General features: G+C 38.4%; 1 long non-coding RNA gene across 1 annotated transcript; it reads left to right on the plus strand.

Moving 5' to 3' along the window:
* Positions 1 to 8,720: 8,720 nt before the first annotated feature.
* Positions 8,721 to 15,546, plus strand: LOC308702983. Its single transcript, XR_014031668.1, has 3 exons — positions 8,721 to 8,834; positions 10,017 to 10,069; positions 15,263 to 15,546. It is a non-coding gene; the product is annotated as an uncharacterized lncRNA (long non-coding RNA).
* The last annotated feature ends 1,314 nt before the right edge of the window (positions 15,547 to 16,860 follow it).

Raw genomic sequence — 16,860 nt, forward strand, 5'->3', positions numbered from 1 at the left:
GTCCTGCCTCTGTCTTTTATTGTCCTTCAAATATGGCCAACTTGAGATCAGTGTCTGAAACTAAATCAATCTGATAGTGAATTCATTTCTGGTTTGTTCCACATAAAAATAATCCTGACATTGGCCGTTAAAGGCATAGTTCATCAAAAAATGAACAGGGTCATTTTTATTCATCCTCGTGTCATTCCAAACCTGTCCTGTTTTTTGGGTTTTTTTTTTTTTTTGCTATTGGACACTAAAGGACAATTAAAAGAGTCTATGCATCTCTTAAATCTCTAAATGTAATAATAATAGTCACAATAATAAATATCAATAAACTATAGGGACAGTTACAGAAAAACTACCTAACTATAGTGGAAGTTCACAATAATATTGATAATAATGATTTTTTGTTATTTTTAATAATGTACTGTGATTAATATTAATTATATTTTATGATATATAATTATAACATATAATATTATAATAATTTGAACAATAACTGATTAGTATCAAATACTAAAGTTATATAATATAAAAATAAACCATTATTGAATATTAATTTCTGGGTGAACTATGCCTTTAGTCAAATTTAATTTCATTGAAAATTCATAAAGTATTGAGGTCAGATTGAATGCAACCTATTTTTGAAAGGGGCTGAAATGATTCACATAAGGAAGAGAGATGAAGACGTGATTGATCTGCGAGTAGTGACACGGTTTCAGTGTCATACACACACATAGACATTCTAGCTCAATTTGTTGCTTTTGACATGGCCGGGTCTCCCATGTGAGCTCAGGCAATTATGGTGAGATGGCAACACACACACACAACCCTCAATTATCCGGCTGACACACACTGCATCTCGACATCGGTTGGGATGCGCACACACACGCCGTGTCAGAATATACACACCTCTCTGTCAAGCCTAATAAGGTTCTCAATCCATGCTAGCAGGATTGACTTGGGAATTACCTTGTTAAGGATACAGCCGAGCCGAGGCGGGTTGCCTTTGCTGCGTGTGTGTACTGTATGTGTGGCTGGTGTGGAGGGCAAACGGGGATACGTTGCTTTGGGGAAACTGATGTTTGAATCAAAACTCACCTTTTCTTAAATGGAGGGTGTTGAAACTTATTTTTTCCTTCAAATCTCGAAATAAATTGCTTATGACAACTGGCCGTTCGGTGCTTCCTACAGCCAGTCCAATACACCACCACTTTAAACAGAAATACTTTGACATACAGTTATGCTTTAGAAAAATAAACTGCATGTAATAAGACAGGATGCTAACATGTACGAATGTGCATCCTCTAGAAAGCTCTTGCCCAGGCTCTTCAGACAGCAATCACACTCAGCAGAAGTGTGCCGAGGACAAGATGGCAGGCGATAGCAGGAGCGAGGGAAGGGCCAAAGGTTAACATAATAAGTGCTCCATCATACACCAATGAGGTCTGACAGCTCAACCATACACAGCTCACATTAAAGAGAGAAAGAGGATTTCTAATCTAATACACAGTGACACACATATGCACTGATCAGCATTAAAAATGCAAATAAAAACTAATGAATACATACTATATGGGGAAACATGGTACTTTCCATATGTTGTGTAAGTTTGCAGAAATTGGTTGTAACTAGACCTGTAAGCAGAATAGAATAACCTCTCTCTCTCTCTCTCTCTCTCTCTCTCTCTCTCTCTCTCTCTCTCTCTCTCTCTCTCTCTCTCTCTCTCTCTCTCTCTATATGTATATATATATATATATATATATATATATATATATATTTATATAATGTATATATTGTTTAAAAATGTATATTCTGTTTTGATGTATGCAAATCCTCCTTTAAGGAACAAAAAAAGTAGGCTTCTGATTAATGGTATTTTACTTGTAGGGGATATTGTTTTCGTTTTAAGCATCAATTATAGTTTTTTTATTATAGTTTAAGAATTTTTTTTTAAAGATATTTTATTGTTGGTTGTAGTGGATATTGAATTCATATACACTCACCTAAAGGATTATTAGGAACACTTGTTCAATTTCTCATTAATGCAATTATCTAATCAACCAATCACATGTCAGTTGCTTCAATGCATTTAGGGGTGTGGTCCTGGTCAAGACAAATCTCCTGAACTCTAAACTGAATGTCAGAATGGGAAAGAAAGGTGATTTAAGCAATTTTGAGCGTGGCATGGTTGTTGGTGCCAGACGGGCCGGTTTGAGTATTTCACAATCTGCTCAGTTACTGGGATTTTCACGCACAACCATTTCTAGGGTTTACAAAGAATGGTGTGAAAAGGGAAAAACATCCAGTATGCGGCAGTCCTGTGGGCGAAAATGCTAGAGGTCAGAGGAGAATGGGCCGACTGATTCAAGCTGATAGAAGAGCAACTTTGACTGAAATAACCACTCGTTACAACTGAGGTATGCAGCAAAGCATTTGTGAAGCCACAACACACACAACCTTGAGGCGGATGGGCTACAACAGCAGAAGACCCCACCGGGTACCACTCATCTCCACTACAAATAGGAAAAAGAGGCTACAATTTGCACGAGCTCACCAAAATTGGACAGTTGAAGACTGGAAAAACTTTGCCTGGTCTGATGAGTCTCGATTTCTGTTGAGACATTCAGATGGTAGAGTCAGAATTTGGCGTAAACAGAATGAGAACATGGATCCATCATGCCTTGTTACCACTGTGCAGGCTGGTGGTGTAATGGTGTGGGGGATGTTTTCTTGGCACACTTTAGGCCCCTTAGTGCCAATTGGGCATCGTTTAAATGCCACGGCCTACCTGAGCATTGTTTCTGACCATGTCCATCCCTTTATGACCACCATGTACCCATCCTCTGATGGCTACTTCCAGCAGGATAATGCACCATGTCACAAAGCTTGAATCATTTCAAATTGGTTTCTTGAACATGACAATGAGTTCACTGTACTAAAATGGCCCCCACAGTCACCAGATCTCAACCCAATAGAGCATCTTTGGGATGTGGTGGAACGGGAGCTTCGTGCCCTGGATGTGCATCCCACAAATATCCATCAACGGCAAGATGCTATCCTATCAATATGGGCCAACATTTCTAAAGAATGCTTTCAGCACCTTGTTGAATCAATGCCACGTAGAATTAAGGCAGTTCTGAAGGCGAAAGGGGGTCAAACACAGTATTAGTATGGTGTTCCTAATAATCCTTTAGGTGAGTGTGTATATATATATATATATATATATATATATATATATATATATATATATATGTATATGTTCAAATATATATTTCTGTTCAAAGATATATATATTATTATTATTATATTTTTTTTTTTATCTGCTGTGAGAAACTCTGCAATCAACTTTCAAGCCATTATTACCACCATTGTAGATAAGTGTATGTATACCATCTATAGAAAAAAAGTAATTTTGTGAGATATATAGTTCTTCACCTGTGCTGCTGCCCTTTTGAATTCCGATCATTCAGAACATTTTTCTGAAATCACACAAAATAGAATCTGCATTGAAATATGCAACAGCATCTAATCACCAAGTGAACACGCTGCCTTTGTCAGTGCTAGCTGAAAGAATACCATTTCAATCCTCGGATCTCCCTCAGTGTCCATCCCACAGTCTATGTTGATCCACTCTCTCTCCCAGCTCAATCTCTGTCCTTCCTGAGCATGTGCCCCTGACATTTGAATTGTGCTAACAGCCGCCCCCTTTGGGCAAACAGCGCCTGGCTGAGGTTTTCGAGCGTGCTGTTATTACCATCATGTTGTGCGCGCCGCTGCCGTGCCTGCTCTCCCTCCTCCAGGGCTCGACCTGCGCTGACGCACATGGGCTCCCTGCACTGGAGCCGCGGCACAACACGGATTTAGAGAAATATATAAACACACCTAGCTGACATTACATTACCATACACTCTCACACTCGCACACGCACTCACAGCTGACATTTATCTTCAAATACCATGACACCCTTCCTCTTTTATTAGATCCCCTCACTGTGCAAAGATGAGAGTAATTAGAGAGGAACAGCCCTCGCTCTCTTCCGTCCCTTTTTATTGCTTTTCACTCGTCTCCTTTCTGTGAGAGTGAGAGATCTTGTGGCATACAATGCCGTAATATACCCCCACAGGAGTCCTGCTGAGGCTGTGCGGTTTTGGAAGAGGGGGGGCGGTTCCTACACTGTCAACCGGTTACAGTTGCCAAGCTTTTAGTTTTTCAACCGAACTGAAGAGCTACTTTTGACACGACTCTTATTCAGGACTAGCAAGAGATTCTTGGACTTTTGTTACTGGATTTACTCTTATTACTTACAGTATGGTCCAGAAGTCTGAGACAACATTGAAAGTGGGATTTTAAAATCTAATAAAAAAATCAAAAATAAAAAAAAGGTTAGATTTTAATATTGAAGGTAGGTGTTCACACTCAAATATATATAAAAATGTATTTATATATTATGTATATTTGCTAGTCGGGGATATTGTATTCTTTTTGAGGAATACAGGCTATACACACACACACACACACACACACACACACACACACACACACACACACACAATCTGTGCATAATTATTATGCAAGTCAATATTCTGATGTTTTTCCAAGCACATTTTACCAATTCCAAGTCATATCAATCTTAATAACTATTAATTTTGTATTTTCTCATTTATAAATGATATATAATTGTTAATGAGAGCTGGAAGTGAAAAATGTCTTAAATTCAGATTATTAAGCAGGTTTTCTTTTACAGGTAAAATGGACCGAAAAGAGATTTAATCCACACTGAAAAGTCAGACATTATTAAAAGTGCAGTAAGCGATTTCTAAGAAACGATGTTGAAAGTGGATTGGACCGAGCACCAAAATTGTAGCCAATCAGCGTATCCACTCATGATGGGTGTGCATAGCGTGTTGGTTTGGGGCGGAGCTATCAAGATAGGGGTGTGATCTATTTGGGTAGGTGCTGTTTGTTTTGGGGATTTCAAATATCAAAAGCGTTTGCCAGAACTCACTAACTGCTCCTGTAAATGCCTATGAGAAAGATGGAATACTATAGTAATTGCATTTAAGGCATGACCATTGGGCAAGAAATGCTCATTGGGTCAGAAGAGTCACAAAAAAAAACAGGTTGAGAAGAAAAGATGCATGTTAACTGCAAAAGAATTAAGGTGAAGAATCAGGTGTGAAAACCATCAGGAACCATTTTCATTTTAGTGTGTGGTCATCTTTGACATTAAAACGAAGGCATTCTGATTTTCATGTTTTCATGTCTGTTTTTCTATTTTCATTCAAATAGTTATGCTGGTGAAAAGTTTTAAATGAAAATGAAAAATAAAAGCATTTTCAATGCGGCCTCAGACTTTTTGCTACATTTACTGTTTTCTTTATCATGACCTCAGAGAGTTGCATTTGTTATGTTATTTTTTTTTTTATAACTGCCTGCAGTAATAACTGCCTGCCTTTTGGTAGTAAAAAGTTATAAGTAACATTTTTTTGTAAATAGTAAAGTATTGAATAACTTTATGAGGTGCACCGACTTTTTAAATAATTAAAATGCATTAGTTTCCTGTGTTTATTCAGTATTTAGTGAGTTTACTGACAAATATAAATGTGAAAACCTCTCTGTATATAATGTAGACATATTCATAATGTAGTCAAGTTTATACGTAATGTGCATAAGGGGAAAAAATCTGTCTGAGATACATAGTTTGCTGCTTAGTTTAAACAAGCTCTGTGCCACCACCCAAATTCCTGTAAAGATGCAATACAGATATAACCTGCACTAATACCGACTCTGCCCCACTTTCAGCCCAAGTGTCAGCAGTTCGGATGCGACTTTGGTAAATGAAATGCCGCATGAAATGTTGCTGTTGTTATGAGAAACTCTTTTTTTTTTTGTCAGCTGACAATTAAGTGTTATAGCAGAAGCTATAACATTCAAACGTTGCAGTGTAAATACTGCTCTAGAATAATATTTGATATGTGGTACTGATTGTTAAGATGGTATTTTGCTGTTAAAAATCAAGCTCAGTGGCTGTTATTTCACCATAAAGGCATTACTGTTGTTGACATATTGACTAGTACCCCATAAAGCATTGCTGACAACCGCAGCTCTCGTTCTAAATTAACTTAGCATTTTAGATACTCATATGTTTGGATTACATCTCTAAGAGCCTCATTTTAGTTCCCAAAGCAATAAGTCACAGGTTGGTAGTTTCAGTGCCTGCCTGTTCCAATGAAATCCGAGCGGTCCCGTCAGATGGGCCTGTTAAGTGGGCTTTGCTTCTAATGCCCCTCTTATTGCCTTCATCACCATGCTACAGTGGCTTTATTTGCTCTGCTAAACTTCCTCATGGTTTTTTAATGCTAGTGGAATTGATTATTAACTGCTGTGACCATTCAAGGTTGTCCAGTTCTCAGGTGTGGAGGATTTTCAACCATGTGCTGTTGGGTAAGTGAGTCAATGGTCATACATTGTGGTGGCTTGTAATAATTTAGAAGAGCCTATAGTGCATTGGCAGCTAAACGGTTGTGGATTCAAACCCTTAAGTCCTTAATTTGTCAGCATTATGACCATGATCAAGACACTCAAGGTCAACATGGCGTTCACATCCCATTTTATGTTTGGAATGTGACATTTCTGAGGTAAACAGAATATTTGGAAGTTTTATCTGGAATTCTTTGCATCGTGAAAAGTAAGCTTTCCATTTACCAGGAATGGCGTCACCGCCACCCATGTTTGAGGATCAGAATGTGGAAGCTCAGTGAAGTTCACCCTTACCAATGGTAACTCATTTTTCAAACTGTTTTCTATTATCGTTGTAGCAATTATTGCACTTATGTTGACTGCAAAAACTAAACATTGGTAATACCCCACTTGTGATATTTAAACTTTTATGTGTCTTGAAAAGGATGCTTGCTAAATGAGACTACAGAGGTTGTCTGGGACATTAAACATCAGCTATATTGCAGACTATATTCTTACTCAAACTTTACAACTTTAAGATATCAAAAGAGTTGTCAGAAGCATAATGGTGGTGGTGTAGTTCGTTTAGGCTATCCTAACAAAACGTCACATAATTATTTTCTGCACAACAAAACAACTTACAAAATTTGGCAAACTGTCGATAAAATCTCAAAACAACCATTTTGCCATTACAAATGTGTGGAGTGTCAGTGAAGAGAAACTATAAACTGAGGATTAGGCCTAAAGGCGAGATGAAAATAAAGAATATGAATAAAATAAGACTATACATAGATTGAGATATTTGCTAGTTTATACAGCTTGTAGAACTGCAGAATTAAACTTAGAAACTTTAATTATGAACTTTATGAAAGCAATGAATTCAGTCCCACGCTGACATCCTATAGCACCCGAAGTAATAGGACGTTTGATAGGCAGGTTTCAATTAGCGTGACTGCACGTCTTGTATCTTTTAATAAGAAATCCGCCGCTGCTGTGAGGGAAAAAGCTTCAATGCTCTCTGCTGCATCTTAATAAAAATATATAAAAAAAGAGAAGAAGAACTGTGTTTCCACAGCAACTGGCACCTGAGTAACGGCGGAGACGTGCTTGAAAGCATCAGGTTAGAAAATGACATCTTTGCATCCTGACGTGTCCGCATTGATCCCGTGTCATACCCAATTACAGCGCGTGCTGTCGTACAGGCGCGTGGTATTCAGCACAAGACACACGCTGTCGCACTTCTTCTCAGATGCCTCAGGAAGTGTTTTTAATGAACACCTGCCCCACCCCCTTTCTTTACCACCTTTCCATACACTTCTCGTGTTTACCTTAGCGAAAAAACGAAGCGACGTCGATTTCCGCTTTGAATTCGGATGCGTCGAGAGTGGCGGTAACCTGCTATGATTGGCAGCGTTTAAAACTGAGAAATCTCTCTGTTATCTTTAATTATACAGCGTATTTATCTTTCATTGTGACAAGGAAATAATCAATACTCACTCTAGATCTGATTCTTTATCCTAGTTCAACGCTTTGAGGGTTATTTATTCATGTTTTATGCTAGGTCTGATATTTATGATCTGGAGAGGAATCAATATTTTCTTTTCTTCTGAGAGAAGACAAAATATATACCAGATTTTCTCCTGAGGTTTTAGTGCAATCTTTCACTCTTATGTTGACTGTCTTGTCCCACTGCATCACTTGTTTCTAGGAGCAGCCATTTGAAGTGCTCTACAGAATATGTTTGATACACTCACAAACTCTGGCCTCACGTTAAGCGCTTACACGCCGCGCGCGATTCGACCTGACGGAAACAACCCATGAAATCTCAGGTAGGTGCTTGATTCCGCCTGAAATGTGTACTTAGCCCTTGCGCGGCGAAGAGATCCGTTTGAGCACCACACAGTCAGCTCCTCTTTTACTCAGCCTCTTTCAACTGCCTGAACCCATTTTCTGCTTGTTTCGTTTCAGAGTCTCCTCACCGGGGGAACACGGCCGACAATAGACCCTAATTAAAGCGTGCTGTGGGCTGACAGAGCCCATTCTTCTCCACTGCGTCCCGTTTAAACTGGGCCTCCCTTCCTGTGCCATCCACACCCACCTCACTCCACTAATTTCAAGTGGAACCGTGAAGGCTTAATGGAAGACCTCGGATGACAGGGAGTCAACGCGACCTGGTGGGTCTCTCGAATAGTTTCTTTTGTGTTTTCCTTTCATACTGTTACAGCTCACAGTTTCATCTATGCAATTGATTTAATTCAATTTTTGTAATTTAGAGTGGTGGTCAGATTGCATTGGAGGCCCTTGGCATTCTGAAACCCGCAGGAACTGGATCCACTAGCCCACAATCCATCCCTGGCTTTCCAACACTTCTGTTATCAGTTTGTGTTTCTGTGAGTCAAATGCATTAAAACAATTCTTGATAACTGGGGAAAAAAGATTGAATTTCCATCACACAACATCTATTCATTTCGTCAGACCATATTTCATAAGCAAAACAAGCAGCTGGATTTGGAAACTCAGTTTGTAATCAAACTGGGCAAAACAAACATCTTATCCTTAATGAAAAGAGTGGGAGGAATGCCAGCTAGACCATTACCAAACCTCCGCTGAAGCCCTTATAAGTACTTCACAAAATAGTCTGACAGATGGGCTACAGCTCACTACAAACCCACAAAACCACCTTGGTTGGTTTGGTCAGGCATAAACCCCACCGCATAATGTGGAAATCACAGGCTCACAGCCAGACCACATCAAATATCTAAGCCTGTTGTCCAAATGTCCAATCCAGGGATATTACCTAATGGACACTTTCGTGACAACCTCAAACCTGGGAGTAATTCTAGCAGCTGTGTTGGCTATGATGGGGCTGGGCCGCATTAACAATTGGGCTAGGTGGGGCTGAAGCTTCAGGGCCCGAGCAAGGAACGGGGTAAGGGGTCCGTATTCGTCTGTGGAGTAGATTGATGTGGCTGTCGGGAGCACCTGAACTTTTTTGGACTGATCGGCAACACACCACTTCCCCACATATTAAACGCTGTTATTAAGTGGAGCACCTGGGAAACAAAGACCAAAAGTCATGTGATGAAATGGCTACCTGCTCATGGGCAGTGTTCTGGTTGTGCTTTAAATGTCTACAAAAGTGGGGACATATTTATTTAAAATCATTAATATATTGGAAACACTTTACAATAAGGTTTCATTAGTTAACATGATACTTCTACAGCATTTATTAATCTAAAATTAATTTGAACAACTAATACATTATTAAAATTAAAAGTTGTGTTTGTTAACATTTAGTTAATGCACTGTGAACTAACAAACAATGAACGACTGTATTTTTATTAATACTGTAACAAATGTTTTGTTCATTATTAGTTCATGTTAGTTAATAATGTTAACTAATGAAACCTAATGAAATATATATATATATAAATATATTTAACATTAATAAATTATTTAGCTATTGTATCTATTATCTATTGTTTCACTGGAGAATTTGATAACATTTATTTAATATCATTAGAATTTTTAAGATAAATACTTTTACATTTATTTTAATTTGTTTTTCACAGAAGAAAAAAGCACAAGTTTGGAACGGCATGTGAGTGAGGAAACAGAAGAGCAGGTGAGGTAACTAGAAATGTGTTTCTAGCTGGTCTATGTCTATTGAAAATTTAAGACAGACATTGTTAATAAAACTGTCAAAACTCTAAAGAAATCCATCAAAAGCTTAGTAATTAGACACAATGGAAGACTGTTATTCGATTTTTTTTTTATTACTGTTATTATCTTTTGCCAATGACGAATTTGTTTCTGCAATCCGGTAGAACTAATCGAAGATAAATAAACACTGCACTTTAAACTCAAAGAGATATTAGCACAGCTTGGTTCATACTGACTCGAGAGTTCATTTTTTACATGTAAGGCTGGATATGTCTTGAAAGTCACTGCAGGACAACTAGAAATCCAGTGTTCCTTGCACTGGTATTATAACAGCTTGAGGCTGTGTATCCATGCACTGGGAAAGCTCATTTCAAACGCTCGAGAGTTGCTGGAAAATGACCCGCCACATCCTGGTAACTCTTCACATGAATGAAAACATCTGTCAGAGCCGTCTTGCTGTGCAGAGACAGAAAATCGCCTGTAGGGTTTTTCTAAAGGCCTTGAGGCTAGATATCTAGACAACCAGCATCAACATGCTGTTCCACAGATGTAGTTTACTTCGAACATCACTTGAGTAATGAATGCACGGAAATGTTGAATCTGTGGCAACCCTCGTTTGATACCTTTGAAGACACTGGTCAATATGTATCTTCCCTAGTGTAGATAATCATCTTTTGGAAGATACTCATAAGTTTTCCATAACCTAGTGAGCTGCCTACAGACAGTATCATAGCAAAGTGAAATCTATGATGTGGAAGGCTGGAAGCTATTCTAAAAGGTATGCAGAAAAAAATCATGTTGCCTTCTGAATGAATCTTTTTTTATGGTTTTGAATGAAGTCTCTTTTGTTCACTCAGGCTGCATTTATTTGATAAAAAAAAACAGTATTGTGAAAGATTATTACAATTTAAAATATATTTTCTATTTAAATATATTTTGAAATAATTGATTCTAATAATTGAATTTTCAGCCTAATTACTCCAGTCTTCAGTGTCACATGATCCTTTAGAAATCATTCTAATTTGGTGCTCAAGAAATATATATATTTTTTGATTATCATCAATGTTATTATTAACAGTGCTTTTTTTCAGGATTCTTTGATGAATCTAAAAAGAACAGCATTTATTTGAAATATAATTTTTTTGTTACATTACAAATGTCTTTTATAAAATGTACTTTCACTTTTGATTAGTTTAATGCATCCTTGATGAATACAAGTATTAACTTCTTTATAAAAAAAACTTTTTTACTCACCCAAAACTTTTCAACAGTGCTAAATACACTTCACGAAAAAGGTCATTTTAACTGACACAACTCATTGAAGATATCAGACAAGTCGAGGAGAACTGAGCTTATTCATTTATTTCTAATATAAATGTTTGTTTGTTTTCAATTATGCCATATTTTTTTAAAAATATATATTTTTTTTCTTTTACATTTTTTTGATTAAATTGTGTATCATTTTTCTTAGTTATGTTTTCCCGTAGTAGCAACATTTTTGCTACATTTAGTTCAGTGAAGAGCAGCGAGAGGACAGGAGATTAGAGGGAGAACAGAATATGTTGCAGGCCAGACTCAAACTTGTACCACAACTCTAGTTTTCCGATAGGCTACAGGTGATTAGTGTGACCTCATTGTCTTATGTTTTAAATGTATAATAAATTACACATTGCCATTTCACAAGAGACTTAAACTTGTGACAACGTGTGACCTATTGGTTCGACATGTACGGCTCACTGATTTCATTTCCTGTACATTTTTAATAACATAATGCCCAATCAGAGGACTGTGGACTGTTAGTTCAGGGCCAGATATTCTGGTTAAATGGAGCAGAATGATTAGCGATGTTCTGACAGGTCGCTCGTTGCTGTGTGCAGGTCAGCGAGGAGATGTGTTAGGGCAGATCAGTTTCCAGACAGCTGCTGTTTCATTGGTTAACTGCCTCTAATAATTCGGAAATTTGATTTCAGGTATGCTCGCACGCACAGACATGCTTATCCTAGCAAACAATATGACGTGTTTGTAAACCGCAGATGTCATCTGGATGACTTGAATTTCTCTGTCTGTTGTGTATGCAACAATTCAGTTAATTAATTACAGTAAAATATAAGCTTTCATATTGCCCCTGTCCACTGATGGAAGCGCCTACAATGGGTACCTGAGCGTCGGAACTGGACTATGGAACAGTGGAAGAAGGTCGCCTGGTCCGTCTTAGTTCTAGTCCTGTTTTCTTTTACATCACGTGGATGGCTGTGTACATGTGTGCCGTTTACCTGGGGAAGTGATGGCACCAGGATGCTGACAAGCTGGTGGAGGGAATGTGATGCTCTGGGGTGCGTTTCCCGAAAGCATCGTTAGCCAACTATGGTCGCAAGTTCCATCGTTATCAGCATAGTTCAACGATTTGGTGTTTCCCGAAACCATCGTTCCAACGAACGTTCGCAAACAGCATCGCAAACTTGTGTGGTTGGAACGACAGCTCTCGAGCTGTGGTTAGAAGCATAGTTTCTAGTTTACATGAGATGTAGACTGAATAAATCCTTATCTTTAGCAAAATAAGCAAACTGACATTCAGTACAACCCGTGTTATTTATTTAGAATACATACTAATGTAATTTACGTCTTTTAGTTTGTCAAGAGATGAATTAAAGCACCATTTTTGAAGACTGCGCATGTGCGTACGTGCTCTATGTAAGAACGAGCCAAACACTGAGTCTGGTAATAAAGCAAAATAACTGAGAAAAATTAGATATGGTCTTCAGATGCCATATGTCTGTAACTTATATGACAAAATCTAGCGTTAATTCGATCTCACACAGATTAATTAAAATAAGTTATTAGTCCACCACGTGCGAGACGTCATAAACCAACGTGGTTGAACGATACTTTGCGACATACGGTTTCAGGAAACAGTCGTGACTAGCTAGTTGATTTCTCCAACGATGCATCGTACTATGGTAGTTAAGCAGCAAGCTATATAGTTGTACGGGAAACGCACCCCTGGGCAATGTTCTGCTGGGAAACCCTGGATCAAGGCATTCATGTGGATGGAAATTTGAGACCAGGTACACTCCTTCATGACAATGGTGTTTCCTGGTGGAAGTGGCCTCTTTTAGCAGGATAATGCACACTGCACACATTGTTCAGGAATGGTTTGAGGAACATGATGAAGAGTTGAAGATGTTGAAAATTCCCAAGATCTCAAACCAATCGAGCATCTGTGGAATGTGCTGGACCAACAAGTTCGATCCACGGTGACCACCTCATATCCTACAGAACTTGAAGGATCTGCTGCTAATGTCTTGATGTCAGATCCCACAGGACACCTTCGGGGGTCTTGAGGAGTCCATTCCTTGGCAAAAGTTATGGCAGCACCCGGAGTGTATATGTATATATATTCATTCTCATCTTCTGATTTGTTTAGTCCGTGATGTTTCATATACCCCATCCTTTCTCTTCATACCTTTTTTCAGTCTGTTTCTGGGTGCTGGCGTACAGCTCAGTTACACATGCTTCACCTGGTACTTCAACAGCAGTAGGCTCTCATGTGAAGTACCTCTGTCATTTATCTGTGTGTGTGCGTATGTGTGTCCGGCCCACTGCCTGAGTCTGGGCTATGCGTATTCCTAGTCACACCTACTCTCGGTGGACCGAGGACCCCATCAAATTCTGTCTTTCTCATCTCATCTATTCATCATACTCTCATCTCCTCTGTGCCTTTTCTCTGTGTTAATCTGTAGTAGAGGATGGAAGCAGAGAATGAATGAATCACATTATCTATCAAGGCCATCGTGTAGGTCATTACTTGACGATAAACTCAAGCCAGTTATGATTACAGGCGGTGCAAATTAAAAGGCTGTCATCCAAACCATGAAGCCGCCCCATGATAAAGCACCTCGATCTTATACGTTTGAGCCCCTAAAGGAATATTACATCCAAAAATGAAAGCTCTGTCATTATCATTTACTCATATACTCTTATATACTCGTTACAAACCTGTATGTATTTAATTCTTCTATAACAAACAAAAAAAATCATAAAAATACATTTATACTTTTATGGTGCGTTTTGGAGCTTAATTTTTTTTTTTTTTACTGTACTATTCTAAGGGGATTTTAATAGTAGTACTAACTTTTGTGTTTTATTATCAGAAATCCTTGTTTATTCAAAATATACTTTATACATTAACAGTGTGAAATGTCTGATTATGAATGCCTAATATTTCCAAAACTATCACTCTGACTATTAAAACACTTTTTAGCTGTGCCAGGAAGCATTGTGTTTCGTTGAGAGTACTTTACACTCCAAAGGGACCTTATTAAATTAGCTAATGGAAAACATTGCACTGAGGATTTCATATGAAGAGCTGTTTCAGACATAGGAGACAAGGCAATGTGTCCATGTGTGATAGATTTCAATTTTGAATGCGTTTCAAGTGGAGGGTAGAGGCTGTTGAGTTTGCTTGTCTATGTAAACATTGAAACAAGATGTGCTTAAATATGTCTCAGATTTCAGAAGTGATCTGGAAAAAAAATCGTATGAGCCATGTAGAACAACTGTAAACAGATAACATGCACAGCATCAGCATGCACATTAGGATAGACTATGAAAAAGTTTGGGGTCATTAAGACGTTTTTATTTATTTGAAAGAAATAAATACTTTTATTCAGTAATGATGCATTAAAATTATCAAAAGTGATGATATATACATTGATAATGTTAAAAGATTACTATTTCAAATAAATGCTGTTCTTTTGAACTTTCTATTGATCAACATATTAGAATAATTTCTGAAGGATCATGTGACACTGAAGACTGGAGTAATGATGCTGAAAATTCAGTTCAAACACGGCAATACTCTACATAGTTAATGAGAAACATTCATTTATCAATAAACGAAATGCAGTGACAAAACTAATGCTAACGGTAGCCATTTTGCTTAGTCAGACAACTACATGGGGCAGAAGCATATACTGTACTTTTTTAGGCCACTGCATGTCATAGATGCATGTCTTTCTGTCTTCTTGAATATGTAATTCATATAATGAATATCTAATTTGTATGCATGGACAGCCGTTGCTCACATGCATTAGCCAGGGTGGACTGCGAGAAATTGATCGGCTGTTCAAATGTGTTTTATCACCCCTTTCATCAGATTACTCAGCGAAAGCGACGTCCGTGGATACTCTTCGTAAACCGCGTGGCATTCCCCTTCTCCATTGCTCCCCGGGATAAAGAGATTGACCTCCTTCTAATGGAATTACAGAGCTGGAGAACATTGAGACAGAGAAGAGAGAAGACTGTGGAAAAGGACAGGCCGGTTAACCTTCTCATCTCGAGACCAGACGAGGAGCTCACAACCTTAATCCCTCCATAGTCCTGTGGATTAGGCCGTCCTCTTATCGCGGCTTTAATGCGGCGAGCTGCATTGTCATCTCCCTTTCTTTGCCGCGTAATTATCCCTGCTAGCAGCTTCCAGACTCATTATTTTTATCATACCACTTCCTGTACGACCAGTGGGGGGTCCAGTGATTCAGGCCCCTATCAAATATGGCTTGGATTTGTTCCTCACAATGAGCTGGTGCACAGACCGCTCTCATTCTGTTGCGGTTCTAGCTAGAATTCCATGTTTATCCTTCATTTGCTCACCCTCATATGTCGTGCAAAACCCACACGACGTTCTTTGTTCCATGGAAGGCAACAGGTAACATGCACCCTGGTTTTTTAGATCATTCCCTGTCGCCTGGTCATGCGCTCTGTTTACTTGTTTAGCGCGGCAGACCTGAATGAAAGCTCGAACCGTGACACCGTCACAGATGAAAGCCGCTGTCTGGGGAACGCTGTCATTGAGGTGAATGACAGATTCACTCCTCCATACTGTCACAGCTGACAGGGATTCATCCCTCCCAAATAAAAGCTTTCAGGAGCTCCATTGTTTGTTACATCATTTCTTTTTTTCGCCCACACAGGCGCACAGTCACAAATAATTCATGGTTTGTTTTGTTTTATTATGTCATGCTCTGAACAACTTGAATTAGAGCTCTCTTACAAATGGGAAATATTTACATAAAAACAATAATCTTTGTTCAACTTGCCAGCATGGCCCATCCCTTCCCGATTCGAGCAACAACGTACCTTACTCTATTCTGTTTCCTTATTTTGGTATCTTTTCCTCTCTTTAAACAAGAGAGTTGATCTATGTTAAAGAAAGTTAGAGCATTTGCTCTCTGAGCTCATGCTTTTCAGTGTGTCGCCCCATATACTAGAACATTATCTGTCAAGAAAGAACATTTCAGCACAAAATGAAAAGGATAAAGAGTCAATTATTAACATTTCCCCCCAAAGTTTTCATTACTGTAATGTTAAAAATTAATTAGCACTGCTGTAATGCCCAAATCGAATGGGAATTTTGGGGGAGAGCTACATAATTAGCATAAAAATATCACAATGCGAACGTTTTAATGGTCTGCTTTTTTTCTTTTGGTTTTTGGATAAAATATGACACAAACATTGACAGGTTGAGACTTTATTTTTGGAATCATTTACATTGAAGTATAAATGTTTGAAGTATGTATGCAGTGTTTTTATGGATACAAGCACATGCTCTGAGATATTGTGCTATGGCACTTGTGTGGTCAATGCAAGTTTGAATCCACCTCATAACATTTCCCAATCCCTTTTTCTCTCTTCATCTTGTTCCGACCTCTCTATACTTTCCTTCACACATAAGCGGTAAAAGGCCAAAAACAAGTA

Source organism: Scardinius erythrophthalmus (genome assembly GCF_964197995.2).
Source record: "Scardinius erythrophthalmus genome assembly, chromosome: 15".
Taxonomy (NCBI): domain Eukaryota; kingdom Metazoa; phylum Chordata; class Actinopteri; order Cypriniformes; family Leuciscidae; genus Scardinius; species Scardinius erythrophthalmus.